At 38.5% G+C, this 17,165-nt stretch overlaps 1 protein-coding gene across 11 annotated transcripts in view; it reads right to left on the bottom strand.

Annotated features, from left to right (window-relative positions):
• The window catches only part of LMNTD1 (lamin tail domain containing 1), a 365,312-nt gene that overhangs the window by 100,863 nt on the left and 247,284 nt on the right, over positions 1-17,165 (bottom strand). Inside the window, exon 1 of one of the 11 annotated variants that reach the window (XM_046669499.1) lies at positions 614-664. The exons of the other annotated variants lie outside the window; for them this stretch is intronic. The gene's annotated coding sequence lies outside the window, so the exon portion shown is untranslated. Of the gene's footprint in view, positions 1-613; positions 665-17,165 lie in introns of those variants that run through there. 11 annotated transcript variants of the gene reach the window in all.

The following is a 17,165-nucleotide window of genomic DNA, read 5'->3' as shown; positions in this document are numbered from 1 at the left end:
CTGGAAAAAACAGCCAATTTGATAGCAACTATCAAATAATTTTGAAAATTGGTAAAAGTAGGGCCTATAGGACAAATTTGAGGATGTTTTTACCTTTTCTTTCCTTTTTTGGGGGGCCTGCTCTATGATTATGTTACTATTATTATTACCAGGTTTACTTAGTTATTCAAGACAGAGAATGTGGTTTTTAAAAATACAAAGATTTATTTTCATTATAAAAGTAACGTGGATATATTGGAGAAAACTTGGATAACACAGGTAAGCCAAAAGAAACATTGGAAATCACTAAAAGTCCGCTTTTATGAGATGCCTCTTTTACCCTTTAATATGTTTTACCTGTCCTTATTCTGTGCGTGCATATTTATTTCTACAATCCTGGGATCGTTCTCTATACACTTCTTAAACATTCTTTTTCACATCACAATAGATTGTATTATGTTTTGCTCAAAAATAGCATTTCAATTCATGCCATTTTCATTACTTAGAAATTTCATTTCCACATTTATGAAAAAACATTGCTCTTTCATATCAGTGGTGATGACAAATATGACCATTTTCTAAAGCGTCTGGTATTAATAGTGTAGCAAGGAAATGAGGTAAGCCAGTTAATTACCTGAAGGGAAAAATGTAGCATTCCTTTCCCATTCAGCGTGGTGGGTCTGGGCTCTGGAAAGGAATGTTCCCTGCTCCTGATGGCCTTTGAAGATCGTTTGCCCCAGCCTTTCTCCTGTTATTCTCAGACCTGGAAATCTGGCATACAGAATCCTAGTAACTGCTCAGTCAGCCAGGTTTCCTTAGCTACACACTAGTGAAAGGACAGGACAGCTGGCCCGAAGTGCCCGCCACTGGCTCGGTAAGGTGATTTGGAACACACAGCATGAGGTAGGGATGTGCTCCTACCACACCCAGAGGGGCAGTCACCTTTAAAGGAAGTCAGCCCGTGAGCTTACTGACCTCATGCCCTGGCAAGGCTCTAACCAGCTTTTATAGATAGCTGACTTGCTGGGTAACCCAGTTTAATCGTACAGAAAATTTATTTTTTAAAATTCTACCTTATATGAATTAGCCTGCATGCAAAGGACTTTTGATAGTTATTTTCCTAAGTAAATTCTTTCTACGTTCCGTATAAGGTTGATGAGTGCAGTGGTCATTGTAATGATATGTGTGTGCGCCACGGGGGTTATTCTTTATCCTCCTATAATACGTGCTGCATTTACTGATGTCTTGTTTTATTTGACAAATATGTACCGGTCACTGTGCTAGGTGCTGGGGAATCTTGGAGGAACTCAGTAACCTCTCTCAAGGATCTCATGTTCTAGAGCTGTGCTATCCAAAACTATAGGCATTAGCCACATGTGGCTTTAAATTTAAATTAAAGTTTTAAAGTAATTAAAATTAAATAAAAACTTTAGTTTCTCAGTCACACTAACCACATTTCAAGTGCTGGATAGCCACACGTAGCTAGCGGGTGCCATATCAGGCAGCATAGATATAGATATTCCTGTTATTGTGTAAAGTTCCACTGGACAAAGCTGGAGGAGACACTGAGATTAGCAAGGCTGTTAATAAATTATGTTTCTGAACCTATCATATTAGAGCCATCGTTCAAAATCTTTTGATGACTCTCCTATGTGGTGGTTTTCTAATTATAGAAACAATTCTGTAACGAAGCTGAAAGAGAGATTTAGGAAGAGGGTGAGGACTAGCATATGTCATTGTTTAGGTAATTGATCTCCAAATTTTTTATAATTGTACACTACTAGAGTAAATATTTTTGAGCAATAACTCCCAAATAGGCACTTTTACTTATAAAAAAATTAGTATTTGCCATTGTCAACTAATATTTCAAAGCATAGTATATACTTAGGGATCATTAACGATAGTTGATATAAATTCACATTTCAATAATCTTATTGACAATTTTGAATTGCAGAGGCTAACTCTTATCATATCTCATTAAATCATCACTGTTGTAATTTCACTCTGTAGCTGAATAGCACCTTTTTTCTGAGAGTAGAAGTGTCTCTTCTGCAATTTTCTTGTTCCCTTGTGTTCACACATTATCTTTGATCCACCATTTGTTCACAGGCCTCTTTTTAAATCACTTGTCCATTTTGTGAAGGTAAATTTAGTTAATGCTAGATAATGTGATTTATGAGTCCAATTAAGTGGGCACACATCAGCTGCAACATTTTATAATATGTCTTCATCAAGGAAACAGAGCATGCACCACAGTCAGCCACCAACTCCCACTCTTCCCTGGGCTGTCTCATGTTAACTGCCCTGATACGGACCAAGGGAGGGTATCATTGTCATCACATATAGTAAATATTAGGAAAGCTTATGGCTCTTCTGTTTTTTTGATAACTAAAAACATAAATATTACTTCTCACATTTTCTTCCCTCACTCCAATGGATTATTTCATGGAGTATAAAACCCTGTTTTGGAGGCCACTCATTTAGACTATACTAGAATGTTTTCAATCCTAACATGTAATTTATGGATGGTATTCTATCGGCATCAGCCTTATCTAAAATTATGTTTGTGTTTAATTTAATTTACCCCCCACCCCAAATTTAAAGCAGCTTACAAAAGTTTATATGATACTAAGGGGTTTTAAACACAAAAAAGGCATGCCTGAGGTCCTGTATACTTGGAGTACAAATTTGATTATTATCGTCCTGGCAGCCATTGTAAATCAAGAAGTATGAATAGAATAGAATAGAATGATCTATTCCAATAGAATAATCTCTATTTTATATAAGGGCAAGTGTAGCCTTATGAAAGTTGAAACAATTTTTCCAAGTTTTTCTAGCTAGTTAGTGCTGTCACATTCACCAGAATGTGAATTCAGTTCTGTCTAATCCCAAAGCTATTTCTTTTGGAATAAGACAAGTTATTTAAAAAATCTAGTTTTTAGGAGAAGTTAACACTACTTACCATGTAAATTCTTATAAGGCCTCAATTAGATGGTATATTAGTTTTTGAGGGTTGCTGTAATAAAGTACCACTAACTAGGTGGCTTCAAACAAGAATTCACAGTCTCACAGTCTGGAGGCTAGAAGCCCAAAATCAAGGTGACAGCAGGGGTGGTTCCTTCTGAGGGTTCTGAGAGAGAATCTGTTCCATGCCTCTTTTAGCTTCTGGTGACAGCCAGCAATCCTTGGTGTTTTTGGCTCACAGATGCATCCAACCAATCTCTGCCTCTGTTTCACACTGTGTTCTTCCTGTGTCTCTTCTCTTCTTATACAAACATCAGTCATATTGGATTAAGGGCCCACCCTTCTTCAGTAGACCTTATCTTAACTAAGGACATCTTTCCAGATATGGTCACATTCTGAGGTACTGGGGGTTAAGACTTCAACATATCTTTTTTGAGGTTACAATTCTACCCATAACAGATGGTGTATATAAAATGCCTTCCACCATGTCTGGCACATCACGGGCTTTCAATATATATTGAGTTTCCTTTGCCCTCCACTAGATTGAACTTCTTAAGAGCAATGACTTTGTCTTATTCCTCTTTGTGATCTCAATACCTTGCACTCACATAGTAGATGTTTATTAATGTTTTTAATAAATGGTACCAAAATTGAGGAGACATGGTGGTGGTCAAGATGGTATGGAGTCGCAGACCTATCCCAGCCCAGCAAGAACAGGCCAGTTGTTCACAGACATGGTATGGCAATTAGAGTGCAGTGTTTCTAAATGGGTTCTGAAAGCATCCTACTCTTTACCTCCCTCTCAGCTCTCTCTGATCTCTCATTGCCCTCTCCAGTTGCTCTGGCCTCTGATCTTCTCCTAACTTGTCATTTGACTGTTCTCTCTTCTCAGATTCATCTTGGTTTATAGCAGCGAATCTCCCTTTCACATGGTCTTCTGTTTTTCTTTTGATGGACTGTCAATATCCAACATGGCCCCTGGATCTTTTTTTCATTTGTGATTTTCTCAAAGCCCCTTAGAGGGGCAGCTGCATTGAGAGTAGCAGTGTCTGCCACCAATGTGTTAACCAAAATTTCCTGGTTTTTCACTAATCTCTGGCTTTGATTATTGTAGGAGGAAAAAGTAGACTAAAAATATATAGCAGAGAAATATCATATGTCAGAGAAATATCACCATAAGCAATCCTGAGTTTTTATACTGTAAAACATGGAATACTGTAATACACTGATGTGAGTGAAAATTAGAATGAAAGAATAGTCTATATTCAACTCTAGCACGTTCATTATTTTCAGTTATGAGTAACCACCAAAGCTAAGTTAAACTAGTATATAATCTCTTATAATGAATAGATCAGTATTGTTTGTAATTAGCAAAACTAACAAGGCCCCTTAGCACTGGCTATATTTATGTATAAATGGAGAACACTAGTAGATGATTAGACTATGTAGGTAAACTTTCCCACTATAATTTTCATACACCGCACTTGACTAAGAAATTTCTTTTCTATCAATGGAACTATTTAAACCTTAGTTTGTGAAACTTCAAATGAAAAAAAATACTCAATTACTTATTTTCATTTAAAAGAAGTGTGACAATGAATACAAAATTCAGGATACTCCATACATACAAAAAATAAATTAATTAGTTAATGGTTTTCCAAGGTAAATCTGTTTTCTTCTGCATTATATTGCCATGGAATGGTTGAAATAATTTTTTAATTCTTTAGAAATCCTTCATAACTGTGTATGTGCCTCCCTTTTTCCATGGAATCAAGTGTCTCGTAAACTAGGTTCTTATCCTAGTTTGGTCATCAATTTGCAGGGAGAAGCAAACCTTGGCAAGTTGCTTGCTCTCTCGTGGGACTCTCTGCTTCCCTGTATAATGAGGGCATGGGAATATGTTATTTTTTTTTAGGTCCTTCCAACTCTACAGTTCTCAGATGCTATGAATAGAGAAATAGTTTTAAATCATATTATTTATCTTTTTACAGAAAGCTATTTTTTAAACTGTATGGAGCTTACACATTTTTATTTGACCAAGAAATCAAGTATGTATTCAAAAATAAAAGAAAATCCAATCCACAAATCTACCTCGATAAATAATAATTGTAACAGAGAAACAAGCTGGGCATGGACCCCTGATAAAATTTCTATGTGGTAACTGTATAAATCACACACTGATTTCTTATCTAAGCGAGGTCCTTCAGGTTATGCTGTGATTTTCAATATTATGAGAGCAAAGGGCATATTCAATGAATGTCCATGGTTGGTTCTGCACAAGTCATTTTGCATATACAGCAAACTGAGTCTATTTAAAGACAAAAATCCATTCACCAAAGTCACCTTCACAAATTTTAGCAAATGTGGAAGTTTAAGCGATGCTTACAGTATACTAGATTGATTAGAATTTTTTTAAAAAGACACCTTGAAATTGCACTTAATTTTGAACTAAATGTGAATGTACAAGGCCGTGTGTGAGCCTGAGCATACCCTTTCCACGCTGATTGCATCAGGTGCCTTAGACAAAGCAGCAAAGGGGGTCATTAGCTCCTACAGGAGCAATTAGGTAAAAGAGCTGTAGTTTACCAAATGTATAATGTATTATGCTTCTGGAAGGGTTCCAGTCTATGCAAAGCAGGTCGAAATAATAACAGATGTTTCTTAAAGGGACACTAATACAATTTAATACACTATCTATCTATGTATCTTTCTATCTTTGTATCAGTTATATCTACAGTTCCTTCCCTATAGGATATTGTATTAGGCTATTTAGAGATTATCTCTAAAATACAATTTTTTATTGCTGATGAAAATATAAGATTACATAATTTTCAAATTTTATGACCTGAATTCCTTGTGTCTTCTTTTTCCTATAAGGCAGCCTTTTCAGTGCAATAGTTCTAACATAGTTAACTCTTTATACATGTGAAAACACTCCTATCATCTGATGAGCATGGACGATACTTCTAAGTGACTAATAATCCCACCAAGCCAGAAGGACAGCATTCCGGACTGTGGAAATTTCCCTCTGGAGGGACTTAAAAGTCTCTGCAAGCCATTAAGGATTAAGGGGATGACAAGTAGTGAGAAAATTGGTAATGAAAACCCAGGACTCATTTTAGTATGTTGGCTTTGAAAAGAAGAAGATCATTAGAAATTAGGAAAATAATAGGTAGAAGTTATTCTCCAGAATCAGATGTGTTCGTGCCCATCAAAGGCAGAAGGGCAGGTGCCTGGGGAGAGGGAGACATTGTGCATGCTAGAGAGGGCAGATGTGTGAGGGAACCTGTTGTGGGAGAGCTGGGGCGATAGGTCAGCACAAGAGCCTGGACAACCTTGGAGAGGCCTCCCCTTCCTTTGACAGAAAATGTGACAAGGGGAGAAAGAAGGAATAAGGAACTGCTCTGTGTTGAGCTGGACACTCCATGGGGTACTTTACAGAAATTTTATCATTTCTTCATTACAAGCACCCTGAGAGAGATGGTAGTCCTCATTTTATGGATGCTTTTAAACAATTTATCTATTTATCTTATGCCTAGATAAGTAGTTTATGTATATACAACTCTGCTAATAAGGGACAAATACAGCCGTTTAGGCCCCAAACCCATGTTCATTCCCCATTTCACCACACAGCCTCCCAGAGAAGCAGACTGAGGGTCGGCATCGAGACACTGTGAGGACAGAAAAAGAAATGGAGAATGAGATTGACAGTGGCTTACTTTTTTTTTTAAACGTAATTTATTTTTTATTGCGGCCACATTGGTTTATAACATTATATAAATTTCAGAGGTGTGTCATTATATTTCGACTTCTGTGTAGAATACATCATGTTCACCACCAAAAGGCTAGTTGCCATTGGGCACATTTGTACAGTGACAGATGACAGTGGCTTACTTTTATCCCAGCATTAAGAGGACATGGAGTTGGAGGTTTAAGGAGAAGATAGGAATTTTCATGTGTGATAGACGAAGTAGTCTCTAAAGCAGCTTTTCCTTAATCTAGCTCTTACTGACTAGTGGCTGAATAAAACTTTGGAAATCAAACCTGTTGATATAAATATATTTTCTCTTTATGTCTGCATAATTTTCTGTTAGTAGTGTTCTTGTCACTGTTTCTCTGTCCCTTCATCTCTCTGTAGCAGTTAAGAAATGCACCAGAAAACTTTACATAAAGGAATTCTCTGTTGATATTTTTCATAAGTAATTCCATTTAAAAGCCATGAACTGTCACTCAATTTGTTTGTCTTAGCTCAGTTCATTTATCACTGAGTCTCTTAGAGAGAGGGCAACTTACAAAGCACACTACAGTTTGGCAAATCAAATCAAATCAATGACAACAAATGTTTATTGAGCATGGATATTCTCAACGCAGCTTGGCCAGTTCACCTGGTTATGTGAGGATGATGGAGTATACCAGGATGCTGATTGGTAAGTGAAGGAATTGCTAAGAATAATGGCCTGCAAGGACTTTCTGTCCTGCCAGGACATAGCCTAACTAGCCCAGGAGAGAGTCAGTTAGGAGAGTCAGCATCAGGAGGCCAGTCAAGCAGGAGAGGCCTGACAAGTACTCCAGCCAGCTAGGGGCAGCATGAGGTCTGGACAGTGTGTCTAGTAACAGCACTAATGAGCAGAAAAGAGCATGAGCTCTATCCTGCACACAGATGCATGAACACGTGCTAGGACCTCAGTGACAGATGGCAGTAGGCAGGAAGAGGAAATAAGAGTTACGGCTATGAAAACTGACCCAGCCATGGCTCTGGCCTCCCAGAAAGTAGCCAATAGCCGAAATATGCAGTCAAAAGTGGGTGTGGCCACATCAAGTCTAGCCTAAGTAGATATCCAAAGGAGCACCAAGGTGATAAGACAACAGAACTCTAGGGAGTAGGGACCCATGAAGTCAGGTGAACAGCAGCATTGTGGGGCCAAGTGATCAGTCTGTTGAAAGACTATAGATAAGGCAACAGAGCTGAGCAAAAGTGAGGCAGGATAGCGGGGCCCAGCTAGCCAACCAAGCTGAGGTGTAAGGAAGGATGTGAGGGCACTGACGTGTTCAACACAAGTCCAAGGCCTAAACACAGTTGCACAGAAGGGGCCAGTACAGTAGAATAGAGATCATTCCCCAATTTCTGGATCTCTTGTCTAATTTCTGGAATGATCAAGACTAATTCCAGACCTCATCTGCTGAGGTTCAGATGGGAGGAGTTAGAGAGGGCAAAAACTTCTCAGCTCCTCTCCATCCTGGTTTGATTTGCATTGGTACTTATGAAGCCAGACTAACATTAAGGGGAAATGCTTCCATGAGTACAGAGGAGGGGGGCTGAGGAATGTGGGGGTGGACAAAAGGCAAATAGCTTCTGCCCAATTTCGTGCTTCCTGTTAGGTGTGGGTCAGCAAGGACAACAGCCTGCAGGCAGATCCTGACCAGGCCAGGGACACCCACAGAGTTACTGGGAGCTGGGAATGTAAAAGATTCTTTAGCTCAGGGGCCTAGGCAGATGTGGGAGAGGTCATGCCAGGTCAGTGGCCATGGCACCTGGGGCTGAGATCACCTTTCATGGTGACCCTTCAAAGCCTGGGGTCATGGAACCAAATTAGAGTGTAACATGTGAGATGCCAGGTCACCAGCCATGCAGTGGCCCCTGAAGAACACGCTAAGCAGGATCATCCTGTGTTCCTCATTCCAGCCCTTTCTTGGGGTTTGCTGAGCACTGGTTAGTCCATCTCTCTGCCTGATTATTGCTTACAAAGCTCTGGAAGCTACTTCAAAATGTTTTAACATATATTTTTTATCCCCATCGAAAGCCTTTTTGGTAAGAAATAAAATTAAATATTAAAAATTTTAAAATTAAGTATTTTCTGAGTGCCTGTTGTGTACAGATCCTTCACCCTCAGTGTGCTCTCAATGCAAAGGAAGATCTTGACCTTCTCACTCCCATACATTTTCAATCAATGACCTTTGAGCGTCTATATAATCCTTCTCTCTGCCCATTACATCCCTCTTCCCCACATGGAACAAGCTCCTGGGGAGATCTGAAAAATTAACTAGACTGACAACTTAAAAAATCAGCCCTGACAGGTTTGGGGTTTTACCAAAGCAGATTTCTATTTCCAGACCTCTTTGCTTTTATTTGCCATGCAGCCCCAAAACCACCTAGATTTAGAGAGAAACCCGGGCTGGTCTGTATGGCAATTTCTGGAGAACCTCCCAGTTTTCTGGGAAATCTCAATGGGAGATTGCCCAGTTCGATTCCAGACTTCCTCAAGGGTGGTAGGCCAAGGGTGTTGAGGGTGTATTTCAAATCCTTCCTTGAATTGGGAGAAGCTGCTGATACCACAGGCATAAAAAGGTTTTCTCTCCAACTGCTCTCTTCTTCAGCCGTTCACCACAAACTCACACCGCCACACACACACATACATACACACACCCTATACAGAGCGTGTGCTAGAGCAGTTCTTTGTTCAAATATGAGGCCAAAATGACTCTACCACTTACATCTCATCAAACAGAATTCCAGGCAAGGATGTAAGAACACAACTTATGATGCAGTATGTCAAGATGACCCAACCAAAATAATATAAACTGGTCAAGTATTGAAGGTAGACAAGTATTTCAAAAGTCAAAGTAGAACTTTGCTCTTCTGAAGACTAAATGGCAGCCAGAGGAAATAGCTGACCCTTGGTCTGGGTTGTAAAAGGCAAATAAATAAAAAAGGAGGGCAAACGAGCCTATATCTAGGCTAGGCTGGAAACTAAGGAAAACAAAGAGAACTTGAAAGAGGCAATGCGGTAAACCTGTAGCAAGCACGTGGCAATGCTGAGATGGTGTAGGTTATAGTTTACACAATCTCCATCGTCTGCACATTTCAAAACAAATTAACGAATGCAGAAAGGAAAAGGAGAAAGTGTTAATTCTGTAATTTAATAAAATCAGTTTCCAAATCTGAAAAAAATTTACAGCCAGCCTTATTAGCTTATTAACATTTTGATTTTGATTTTTCGGGATTTGGACTGTGACTAGAAATGACCCTTCAGAGAGGATGTATCATAATATCGTTTGTGCACATGTGAGCTCTGCCACTAATTAACTGACTGATGGGATCTTCCAAAGAGCTGCTGCTGTCTGCCTCGGTACAGGCCGTCCCGTCAGAAGAAATGGGCTGAAACAGGGTGTTCCACCAGCCGGAACCCGTGCTAATGGCGCTCCCATTGCCAATACTCTCTGAAAGGGAAAGGACCAAAAATGCCCCAGTGTGAAGAGAATTAATGGGGTTATGTGGAAGACTGGGAGTGGAAAAGAGAGATCCGAGCACAGGGCCAGTGCTGGACAAGTTCATAGAGGAATCGTTTCTTTTCTAACGTTTCATCAGAACTGCTGTAGGTCTCACTTTGTCAACCGTTCAGCTTGATGCGATTCTCAAGGGCACTTGACACAATAGAGTCGTGTTCCAATCCGGGATAGCAAGATTAACCCAAGCACAATAGCACATGACCCTGATAGTCTGAAGGTTAACAAGTAACAAAACAAAACAAAACAAAAAGCAACAGAACAAAACAAAAAAACATGAAAAACCTTTAGAGGAGGGAAACAGCAGCTTGTAACTCTCTGGAATTTATCCTCACAAGGTTCTAGAATCAGGATTTCCCAAGACTTCCGTGTGAACGCCCTGTTTTGCTCAACCCTGGCTATTCTTGTAAAAACAAACATTTCTATGTTGCTACATACAGTATTTATAAAGCACCTTAGAATCATTTGCAGAATATGATCTTCAATCCAAGTAAAGAAAGCAAACGTTTCAATTACAATCCGAGCTGAATGTTGATAATCAAAAAAGCAGCAAGGGTGCTTACTGCAATCACTACTGTTGTTTCATGGCAATGTGAAAATATAATGCCTGCATACTGTCCAGCAAAGTTGCCAAACCAGTGCCAGTCTCCTTACGAGACAATAAAGATAAATGCAGTCTGATAAGAACACTCTGGGTGGTCTGGTGTTCCTGCAGCTTGGTCAGTCGTCCGTGGCCAGCACAACCTCGGCTGGCAAGGAAGGGCTTGCTCGTCCTTCCTAACTGTCAGGGCTTTTCCTAATTCTTTTCATCCCATGGCGGGTCCTCCATTTTGCAGGCTCCTTAGCAGAACGCACACTCCAAACCTTTAAGCTTCTCTTAGTTGCTAGGAATGGCTCTGCCCTTCACAAATCTGTTCAAATTCTTTCCAACCCCATTTAAATTTTCTTCCATTTCTACCTCCCAAAGTCATGAGTTCTGCAGAAGAACTTGCTGTTTGAAATTGTAAGCCAGAGAGTGAACATTTTAAGGCTTCTTTTCTCTGTAGGAAACTACATTCAAATATCCCAAAGACATTTTTTTTGAGAAATAAAGCATATTTGGATAACTTTAGGGAATTTACTCAAGAGAGGTACAAAATATAGAGTCCTGAAAGAGTTGCAGGTCTCAAATTTGGGGCCTCCATTAGCAGTATTAAGGGCTCCCATATTTTAAGCTCCAGAACTGAGTCAATGTCTCAGTTTTCCCAGCAATGATTGCAGTACCTGGCAAACAGAGACTCCTTTTTAGTCTATATTTGTTTCAAAATTGACTGATGTAGTACATTCATGTGTAATTTATGTTTATCAGGCCTAGTTATAGGCAAGTTAAAATGTTATGGTTTTCTTGAAGATTTTAGTTTTCCAGTATTTCTCTCTTGTTTCAAAAATGTTCCTATTACTATCTTGATCTACTTTGTATCTCTTCACAGCAGTTGTTACTACTGATATTCTGTGTGGGTTTACCTGTTTGATTTTGGCCTGTCTCCTCCACAGGAATGTGAGTCCCTGATGGCAGTAATTTTGTCCATTTGTTCAAACACCGTTTCAGGGGCTGGAATGGTACCTGGTATGTAGCAGGAGCTCAAGAAACACCTGCTGATTGGTGAGGGAATGAATTTTTATCCCCACATTATCACCAACCCATAATTTCCCACCAGAGAGAGGGCAACAAGACCAAGTGAAGGGACTTAGAATCCAGTCAGGCCAACCAAGAGGTCACTGCCCAGCCAGCAGGTCACAGATGGCACCCTCTGTGCCCAGAGGTCTAGCTCACTTCCTTAGTATCCCCCTGCCCAACTTCCTTTTGCTGTGTGGTTCTTATTATTGCACCAGTATCCCCAACCATTTGCGAGCATAATGAATGATTTTTTTAATTTTATAATAAAAATAATAATAAAGTGTTCTTCTATTTCCTTCCGTTAGTAATCAAGAAGGCCAGAGAGACTGCAGTCTTCACACTGACAATCTGTTGCTGTAGTAACAATAACAAGCTTAATTTCTTAGGGAGGGTGAGAAACCAGTTTTTTCAGTTGGTATACTGAGGGAATGGTCTCTTGTTTTTTATTTTGTATTTACTTGTGTTGAAAAAAAGAGACTATCTCATATTTAACAAATTTCGTGGCCAATCATAATGATTGCCTTGATATTAAATTTTCCCACAAAGACTTGCTTTAGAGAAGGTACTTTTCATCAGCAAGTGGAAGATAGCATCACCCCCATTCCAAAGCTCCTAAGAAAAGAGAGGTAATCAGCTTTATTTCCATTTTACAGATGAGTATAGAGAAGTATCACGTTAGCGGTAATCTATCTCAGCCCAAAATGAAAATGACTGACTCAAGTGGTCAGAGTTGTAATCAAAGCGGATCCAATTAGAATCAAAAAATTATTTTTAAAGCTCTGCAAGTGTGGTCGTTTTCTCTTTTTCCATTTGGTTTCGATTTCCATTGACTCCATAAAATTGGGAGATTCAACACAGACACCTATTAGTGAGATGTGAGATGAGTAACAAATGGAGAGGATGGAAGTGATTCAGTAGGGTGAGCATTCATAAACGGGGCAGATTGGATTATTGTAGACTAAATGCTGTTTTGGGAACCTATGCATAAAGCTTTTAGGGGGATTTTCTGGGACATATTTTATTCTCTAAGATGCAGGCAGGTTCTAGCAATCAGTGATTTTTTTTCAATATGTTGTAAAGTAGAATATGGTACAAAATAATATTAAACTTACTGTTGTAATGAATAAATGAATAAAAATGGCCTTTATAATCACAAAATGAATAACATTGGCTTTTACAATCACAATCTAATACTTAAAATTTTCTATTTTTCAGGTTCAATCTGTCTTTCCTGATATATTCTACACTTTTTGAGGGTATGGCTCATGCCTTCTTCTTGATTTGTACCCAATAGTCAAGAAATGCTGATTAATAGTTTATTTTCTCTAGTAGATATGAAAGTAATCAGAGTGTTTTATTTTCCTTGAAAGAGAATGTTTATTGATAAAGAATTATTTCTACTCTAAAAATAAGGCACATTTATTTTAGAGAAATAGGAAATAATGAAAAATAAAAATTTATTATTTTCCAACCAAGAAATAACTTACACTAATAACATTTAGTAAATTTAACTTACTTCTTTTTTCTTGATGTATACAAAATATGCTCTTTTAAAAAAAAATCAAAATCACCATTGGCATCTTGCTTTGTATCCAGCTTTTTTCATTTGATGAAAGTTAATCATTTCCCATTTATGTACAGCAAGCACAAAATAAAAGCAATGAATGAAAATAAAACACCTAATATTTTAAATTAGAATGAATCACAAACAGGTGCAACGTTCCTTCTAAAATGTATTTTAAAAACCACTCAGCTATTATTAAATCCTAATGCAATAAACAGAATTGCCTGAAGCCCTGCTCTTAAGGACAAAAGAAGATGATCTTCAGGTCTTGGCGCATTTCTAGGGCTCTGTCTCCTTGTTCTCCCCATTTCAGTTGCAGCTTGTCCCTCTGTCGAGGAGGCTCCAGGCACAGGCTCAGCCCATCCCATCATTTCCTTTCAGCAATCCACATATGCAGCTATCTGCTGTATCATCAAATACAAAGATACATCACAGCTTCTCTGAGCCCTTTTCAACATCTCCCAGGTCAGAGGCCCAATCAGAATCACCACGAGCATCACCAATGCAATGGCTCTGGCTTCATCACTACAGCTTCTCCTTCACTGTCCAGGAGTCATTTCATTTCACGCTTTTTTTGTTGGCTTATTTATTTGTTTTATTTTTAAAGCATAAGCTTTGACACCCTTTAAAGTAATGAAATGATTGAATCATTCCTTATAAAAAAATCTTCAGTTTATTAAAGGCAGTAATACTTTATTGCATTATTTTATTTCTAAAAAAGCAATCATTTAAAGTTTTCCGATAAATCTGTAATTTAAAAAATTGAATAGAAGTTTGTGGCTTAGAAACAAAAAACCAGGGTTTTTTTTCTTAGCACTTTAAAATTTCATATGAATTTAGCATATGAAATAGAAACTGAAACATCTGATCTTACTGTAGGGTGGCCAGTCATCCAGGTTTGCCTGGGACTATCCTAGGTGATGGCAGTTGCAGTGGCACTGAACATCCCACATCCTGGGGAAACCCCTCCGTCCCAGACAGACCAGGATGGTTAGTCACCCTATATATCATTCAGTCAGATAAGCTATATTTGCCAGGCCACTAATATTCATAATGTTGGTGTTATTTTCTATGGAGTGAATAATAGTTTAAATAAATCAAACTTTTACCCACTTTATGGTCTAATTTCTGTCAAGTGTAACAATAGGCTCTTGTGGTCATTCTGGGAGATGTTTTTGTCCCTCTTTACATTTCTTTTTTTTTGTGAGCTGAGCTAACACCTGTGTCAGTCTTCCTCTATTTTATGTGGGATGCCGCCACAGCATGGCTTGACGAGCAGTGCTAGGTCCACGCCTGGGATCCTAACCTGCAAACCCTGGGCCACCAAAGCAGAGCAGGTGAACTTAACCACTATGCCACCAGGCCAGCCCCTCTTCATTTCTTACAAGAACATGTGACCTGAAAAATGTTTGTTAATGACCCCAAAGTCCCTATGTTGACGCATGCATAAAACAGCAATTTGATAAAATTGCAAAGATTTCATTTTGTGCTGCCCTTTTGTTTCTGACCACTGTTACTTCCCAACTGAGCCAATGCCTGGACAATTCCAAACTTTGTGTCTTTAAGATGTAATTTTTTTTTCCAAAGTCTTCAGCACTATGATTGCCACTGACGCTGACATTTTCTCACTGAAGCTTCTCTGTAACAATGCAAAGCATCCACTGAGAGGCCTGAGAAAGACTGCTCTGTTTGGTAGTACTGTACCTGAAGAAAGTCTGCCATCCTTTTGCCTATCAGCAGATAATAACCTACCTCTAGAAGGCTCTCTCTCTCTCTCACTTTTTTTAACAAACTTTGCTAGCCATCTGTCCTCAAGCTGACATTACCTCGGTGCTCTTTTGCATATGCTGATGCAATGCAATATGGTGACTGCCTCTTCCATTCATCCTGGGGTTGAAGACTTTATAAATCATATAATTGTCAACATCTTATGCACAAATCATATGTTGTTAATATGAAAATTCATTACTGTTCCTATACAGGGCATAACATTTCATAACAACTGGAGAAAAAAAGGTTTTATGATTTAAGAAAAAAAATATACTGACATTTCCTTCTCCGCTCATACTAGTTTGTAACTCGCACCTAGGAAAATCCATTGTTAATGCTCATTACTTGAGCATCTGAGCATCTGGAAAACGGAAGCTCATTGTTTTTGGCAAATTTCACTCATATCTTATAATGTATTGCAGTTTCATATCTCTGAATTTAATTTCATTGTAGAATTGGGAGTCACTGTCACATTTTTATCCTGATAAAAATATCAAAGGCCAATTTTTTTTAACTCACTAGGCACAGTTTTGAATTTAAATAAAGGCCTTAGCTTGAATGGTGTCTAACATCATTACTATGCCACCATATTTTATTTTTAGAAAACATTGCAAGAGAAAAACTGTATCATCACTCAAAGAGATTTTGGAATTTGTTTTGTACCTCAGATTAAAGATCCACAATTTTAACACCCCAATATAAAAGAAAATAAATGGAATATTGATTTGAAATATTTTTTAAAAGTGTTTTTTAAAAGAACTCTTAGAGATGTATTGTAAATAACTAGTTTCCTTAAAACATGTCAGTTTATAAATATTATTTGTGGATTCAATTGGCTCCATATGGCTCTTTGAGAGTTTGAATTTTCCCTGGAATGGTATTTGTAGTTATATAAAGAAGAATTATGCAATATATCAAGTTGTAACAAGAAAGGAAATGTGGCCTCATATTTCACCATCTGGACTTTCTAATCAACTCGATCTGAGTACAAGATTCAGCTCTGCCACTGATTAACTGGGCCATTTTGGATGAGTTACCAAACCTCTTTAAGCTCCGGTTTTCTCATCTGTAAAATGGGGAAGCTCTTATGAGAATGAAATGAGATAATGTATAAACAGTATTTAACACAATGCCTGGCATGTGTTTAGCACTCAATAAATAATGGACACTATTATCAGTTTCATTAATCACCAGAGATCCTGGGGTGCACAATGGAAACAATATTCTTAAAGCTATCTCACATTGCTTTCTCTTCATAGAATGCCCTCCCCAACTTATGTCAACTGACAGCCCAACCAGACTGCCAGGTAAATACCAAATGTCATTTTATCCAAGAAAGCTTCCCTGATTCCCTCCACTGAATGTGAGCATTCACTTTTTTACATGCCCAAAGAACTTATCATTTGCCTGAAGTAAAATGCCAAATTACACAGAGGCACTGGTATTTGAGTTCTTTGTGTTCTTACTTTCTTGGGAGCAAGGGTCTTATTTTATTCATCTTAGTATTTATTCCCCGTCCTCTAAGCTCCTAATGTCTAATAGGAGAGAAAAAGAGATGAGCACAGACAACTAAAATTCCAAGTAGCTTATGATACATGAAGAGAAAGTAGTGTAAACAAAACTGCCAATGTTCAGAGGAGCGAGAGATGGTGACTTGTGGTTGGGGTGATAAGAAAAGATTTGTCTGGAAGAAGTAGCTTTTAAGTGGGCCAGAAAGGCTCAAGAGGATTTCAAAGGAGGAAAATGGAGTGAAGGCAACTTTCTGAACAAACAATTGAACCACAAAGAATAAGTCAATTTCACTGGAGCAAGTTGAGTGTGTGACTGGTAGCAGATAACTCTAGAAAGGGAGATGCAGTATGATTGCAGAGAACTCTAAAGGACTGGCAAAGGAGGCTGGATTTTATTTTGGGATCAATGGAAGTTGTCAGAGCTTTGAGAGCAGGA

This window comes from Equus quagga, chromosome 1 (genome assembly GCF_021613505.1).
Source record: "Equus quagga isolate Etosha38 chromosome 1, UCLA_HA_Equagga_1.0, whole genome shotgun sequence".
Classification (NCBI taxonomy): Eukaryota; Metazoa; Chordata; class Mammalia; order Perissodactyla; family Equidae; genus Equus; species Equus quagga.
Note: the sequence above shows the minus strand (reverse complement) of the source record. Positions and strands in the feature narration are given on the sequence as shown.